The sequence below is a fragment of the Nannospalax galili genome, unplaced genomic scaffold (assembly GCF_000622305.1).
Source record: "Nannospalax galili isolate Female #2095 unplaced genomic scaffold, S.galili_v1.0 scaffold1430, whole genome shotgun sequence".
Lineage (NCBI taxonomy): Eukaryota > Metazoa > Chordata > Mammalia > Rodentia > Spalacidae > Nannospalax > Nannospalax galili.
The window spans coordinates 428,224-434,414 of NW_008329126.1; positions in this window are offsets into that span (position 1 = coordinate 428,224).

Genomic DNA, 6,191 nt, shown 5'->3' on the forward strand with positions numbered 1-6,191 from the left:
AGTTTGAGTTCCAACCCTGTGGCTTACTACTAGTAGTACAAACATGTCCAGGCCCTTTCAATTCCAAGCCTCTGTTTTTATTATCTGTGAGGATCACAGTAGTATGAACTGCAAGATCATACAAGGAAAGCCCTCAGCCCCAGACCTGGAGGAGAATGCTTGCTCTTCCTAGATACACCTGAGGTCAAGGCTGTGCTTTTCTTTCAGACTGGCTTCAGATTACTCACAGGTTCTTGAAGAGACAACACAATGATTTACCCTGAGAGACTACTGGGAGGAGTTGGGGAAGGATTGGGGTTGAGAAAACATTTATAAAATTCCTGTTTGTTAAGCCCCCGCCCCACTTTTCTCCACCCTCGCCAGGATGCTGAAGGTCTCATGAGGGTTGGGGGCTGACTTGGAATTCTTTCAGCAGCTGCATGGCTCCTATACCCTCTGCTATCCCTCCTATCACACATACTGCCTTTCCCCTTCCCCCACCCCAACACCAGGGCTGAATATATATATTTTCTGACAAGAGGCTAGATTGTCAAACCTCCCTCTCCCAGGTCTGGGGCCCTAAACCAGACTCCCCCCCACACACCCACATATTCCTGCAGGGTCAGGCACCAGGGATCCCTACAGTTTGTAAATGTAATCAACCTTGAGGTCTCTCACTTCCACAGGTGCAATTAGCCTACCCATCTGCTAATCCCTGATTAATGGTGTTTACAAACAGGGACTCCTCAGAGCTCCTCAGCCCCTCCTCTCCCAGCTGGGAGGTAGGGTCTTCCAGTACTGCTTCTCACTTCTGTAGGCCTCCCTACCCCTCCTCAGGCAGTGGGCAGAGCTGGGAACCCCCCCCCCCCCTTTCTCACTGCATACCTGTAAAGGACAGAGCATAAGGGAGCCTTAGTACTAAGGCTGGAATCCTGCACACCTTTCTTTCCAGTTCTGGAACTTTGACGCCACATGGTGGACATGCTACCTTTATTCTCCACCCCATTTTCACTTCCCTGCATGGAGTCCTTGGTAGCTTCATGTCAGGGGCACTATACCAAAACCACAGAGAACACGTAGTTTTATTTTATTGTTTGAGACAGGGTTTCATGTAGCCTCGAATTTGCTATGTAGTCTAGGCTGGACTTGAACTCCTGTATCCTTCTGCCTCTACCTCCCAAGTGCTTGGATTACAGGTTTTTACAGTCCTGAAGATTGAACCCATGGCCTCATGCATCTTAGGCTAACACTATACCATCTGAGCTATATCCCCTGTGCTGGCCTTGGACTCTTGTTCCTGCTGCACCCTCCTGAGTGTTGGGTCTACAGGCATGGGCCATCAGGCACCCTACCCAGTGAATACAGAATAAAGACAGTCTTGTGCCCCAGTGTTGGCTTTGCTTTAGCCAAGTTGCTGCTTTTGAAAAATAGAGGTAAGGATGCTGCTTATTGTATAGGTTTAAACTAAAGTTATAGGTAAGGATGCCGAATCTGATGTATGAAAAAGACTTAGCACATACCTAGGAAACAGGTAACCAATAAGAGTGAGCTTTCTACTGCAATGAAAATAACAATGATGATGATGAATGAGGGCTTCAGAAGCCAGAAGATGCCTAAGGACCCCTCCTCCCCTCACCCCTTCTCTGGGGAGAAGGGCAGGTCCCAGCTCATTACTGGTGGGGGCTGGGGTAGAGGTGTCAGATTGGAATCACTCCTGGGTCTGTTCACAGCTTCCTTGTTTCATTAACACCTCCCTGGTGGTCTTTGGGCTTATCTTGCTGGGTGAAGCACTCCAGAAAGTTCTAACCGCCTCCTACCCTGCCTGAGCTCAGTGGCCCTCACTTCAGGGCCTGTGCTCCAGATGTGCACAGAGGGAGTTTTATACTCGGGGAGGCTATCATTGTTCCCCTCTCCTGAGGGCCCTGGAGTCCTGGTTATGGGACATGGCCCCTGGGGTGGCCCATTCTTTACCTTCTCATTCCCCCCAAGTCTGTTTCTCATCCATATGTTTGTGTCACCACCTTGGTGACTGCATTCCCATTTCTTCCTTCAGAATCTTTGCTGTGAATATGACTCAGACCTTGAGTCCAATTACTACCTGACTCTTCCCAGATGGACAAACCTCTTCAAATTACTTACCATTTTTTTCTGTAAAATGAGGAAACCATGTCTTGCAGGGGGCTAGCATGATGTTCTATTGACTGTAAACTCTTTATAAAAAATTCTTTTTATTATTATTTAGTGTGTATGAATGTATTGCCTGCCTGTATGTAAGTGCACCCATGTCATGCAATGCCCATGGAGGTCAGAAGAAGACGTTGAATTCCCCTGGAACTAGAGTTACGGATGGTTGTTAGCTGCCATGTGGGTGCTGGGAACTCAACCTGGGTTCTCTGCAAGAGCGGTCAGTGCTCTTAACGGCCAAGCCATCTCTCCAGCACCTAGACTATAAAAACTTTATAATTGATAACCATGGTTACCAATGATATTATATTTATTATTTTACTATAGGAAAAACTACTCTCAGCATTATCTTTTTATAGACAGAACCTTGTTTAATGGACTAAGGTAGATGGAGGGGGTGCAAGGCCCAAGCCCCAGAACCTCAAGTACATTTTGAGAAGCAGGAAAGGATGGGAGCTCTGTTGCAGGTGCTTGTTCCAGATTTTTCCTAGGTTGGAAAAAAAGAACCATCAATGGAACCAGGCTGTGGGGAGACTGTGGGGTCTCTCCCTCCCCTTATGGGTCGTTGGCCACCAGTCCACAAAGACAAAGGGAGCAGAAGCGACAAACGGGGTCAGGATGGCCAGTGAGCACTGTCGGAAGAAAGCCCTCCCAGGGAGGCAGGTTCAGTGATACAAACAGCTCCAGACTCAGTGAAACAGCTCCAGATTCAGTGAAACAGCTCTGTTTATTCAGTGGGGGTTAGGGAAAATATAGTGTGGAGGCAGTAGCCAATGCTTCAGCTGATAGGTGCTCATAGTATGCTTTATTTACATGTGGCAGTAGGCTCCTATCATCCGACTACCGGGCAGTGCCTGATTATCATATAGAAAAAACCTGGGTGTAGTTTTTACTCCAGGTAACTATGCCAAAGGTCATGTTCCAAATAAGGTCAGGCATCCATGCTTGGCGGCACTTTCCAGGTAAGTCAGGTAGAGAGCAGGAGGCCCCCTGCTGAGAAGGGGAGTCTTTAATATAGCACTGAGCCCCTTAGAGCTATCCGGCCATGGAGGACTACAACCCTAGCAGCAGGGTTCCCCAACAGGAGACTGCTTCTCAACAAGGCCTCTCAACTACACAACCACAGGACGTTTATGGCAATCCCATCCACTGCCCCTGCCCTGTGATGCCTCCTTCACAATCATAACATTCCATTTCAGAGGACCTCCTTCACCAGCTGCGCGGGGGCAGGAGGAGGACTGTTGCCTCTGCAACTGGCTCCTTGTGCCTTAGGTTCCCTGCTTTTTACTGAGGTTTGTGGGTGTCAGAGGGGGAGACTCCCTGAAAAGCGGTTCCTTTCATGGTTTATGAGTAATCTCAAATAATTTCCATGAGTTGGACAGTTTCCCTTAGAAAGAGGAAACTGAAAGACAGTAGGCTTGGTCCCTTGCAAGTACCCTCTAGGCCCTTACGTCAGTCCTCAGACTAACAAGGGAGGAATTAGCTTTTCTCTCTCTCCGACTCTGTGTCTCTGTCTCTCTCTCTGTGTCTCTGTCTCTGTCTCTCGTTAAGACAAGGTCTATATATCCTTGGATGGCCTGGAACTCTCTGTGTAGACCAGGCTGGCCTCATACCCAGATCTGCCTGCCTCCGCTCCTCTGAGTACTGAAATTAAAGATATGCACAACCATACCTGGAAACCTCTCTCTCTCTACATTTTATTTGTTATTATAATATTATTGGGGGATGTACGTGCCAAAGCATGCATGTTGAGGTCAGAGGACAACTTCATTGAGTCATTTCTCTCCTTCCATCTTTACGTGGGTTTTGGAGATTGAACTCAGGTTGGCTTTCACTGCAAGCACCCTTACCTGCTGAGTCATCAGACTGGGTCTCATGTATTGCAGGCTGGCCTCAAACTCACTCTGTAGTTGAGGATGACCTTAAACTCCTGATTCTCCTGCCTCCACCTCTTGAGTGGTGTGCACCACCATGCTTGGTTTACACGGTACTGGGGGCTTCATGCATGTTTGGCAAGCACTCTATCAACTGAGCTACATCACAATTCAATTCTCATTTTGTTTCCTAGGCCCCAGCATAGGGCCAGCACACCCTGGGTGTTTAAAATGACTGAACAAGTGAAGGAGTCCTGAGATTAGACACTAATTGTCTCCCCTCCTCCTCTCTGTAGTGGGTTGGAGGGGCAAATCTCTCCACACATTTGCAGCTGACCTTGACCTTCCACTTTCAGACAGGGTCAGAGGAAGCAGGTCACAAGTCATGGCCAGCTGCAGCTGCTCTTGATTCTGTGGGAAAAAAGAGTTAATTGAAGGCTGAGGGGACTTTCCATAGACCTCTGGGCCCCCAGGCTCTGCTGAGGCCATCTGTACCAGGGTCTAACATATTATTCCCTTTGGTTTGTAGATAGGAAACTGTACTTGGCCATGGTTATGCTATGCAATCAGAAGGGTTTTGGAGGGAAGGAAGGAGAAGTAAGGACAGAGCTGGGGGCAGGGAGAGAACCCTCTAACATAGCACCACCTAGGAGGCCTGCTGCTAAGATCTAGCCAAATCTTCAGTGACTCCTACCCCCATGAGTCCTCATCTCTCCATCACCCTTCCCTGGAACCATCTTGAGCTCTAAGCCAGTAAGTATCCTAGTGTAGGGGACACCTCCATTCAGCTTCCCATTGGGCTGTGTGTGTGTGTGTGTGTGTGTGTGTGTGTGTGTGTGTGTGTGCTATAAGACCAGTGGTACCAGCTTAGGACTACTGTGGGATGCTGCAAAGAAACTCGATCCTTTAGAGACTCCAGACTTGAGTTCAAATGCTGACTGCTCCTGGAATTTCTTCACTGAGCTTAGTTCCCCCCTGTGTTCTCCCAGGGTCAAGCTGGGCTTGAGAGGAGACACCCTCAGCCTATGGTAGACCTCTGATACCCCTTCCTTTCTTGCCCTTTTTCATCTTGCTCAGGATCTCCCTCCTGGCTCCCTCTTGGCCCCTCTATTCAGGGGCTGGCATCTTACCTTACCTCTTGTCTGCCTGCCCTGGCTGGTCACTAGGGCTCCCTGTGACTTCTCTCTAAGCTTGTGTCTGCACTTCCTGCCTGACTCTTCTCCTCTTCTCTCCTCTGGCTTCCATTACCCCAGGGAATGATCAATGGCAGCCACTGGTTATTGATCTGGGTGGGCATCCAAGTGTGGATGCCCCAGGCCATTATTGATGGACAGAATTGGTGCTGAGGCAGAGGTGGAGTGCATCTGGGGAGCTGGGGTTTGTGGGGGTTGTGGGACTCCCTCCCTGCTGCTGGGACATGAGAATTGGTGTTAAAGGTGTAGATTCAATGAGGTGGTGGGTTAGGGCAGAGGGCTTCTGAGAATAGAGGGTCAAGGCTTAGCTCATGCCAACAAATACTTACTGAGCAACTGCTTCATGCTAACTGGGCATGAAGCAGTAAGCAAGTCAACAACAACAAAAAAAGTAGAACTATGTAGAATGTTGTACAAAAACTACTGCAGGAAAACAGGGAAAGGAACTGGTAGGGGTGCATGGGCAATTTTAAACAGGGTACTTAAGCCTTCAAGAGAGTGTGACCTTTAACCAGAGACATAAAAGAAGGAAGGATGAGGCTGTGTCATGTGCCAAGCAGTGGGAGTTCAAGGCTGGTTTGGCAGGGCTGGCCTGGTGTCCTCTAGGCTCAGAAGGCCAGTGTGAGTGAAGGAAACTGCGGGGAGACAGGCTGGAAATAGTGAGGATGAAGGCTGGCAGGGATGGCAGCTGCTCCAGCTTCAGGCTTCACCAGGGCAGCCTCCAGGGCAGAGATTCTACAACATTGTTCTGCTGTCAGTTCCTACAACGCCTGCCTGGAATTTTGTGGTAATGGGGACTGTGTCTTCAGCATGTCACCTGCCATCTCAGTGAGGTCATGATTGGGACAACCCCATAGCTAGGTTCTGTCACATTCACCTCTAGAGTTGGGGAGACCAACATGTAGCAACTTACCCCCAGGTTACAGGGCTAGGACACCATAGAGCTGTGATGAAAACTTGT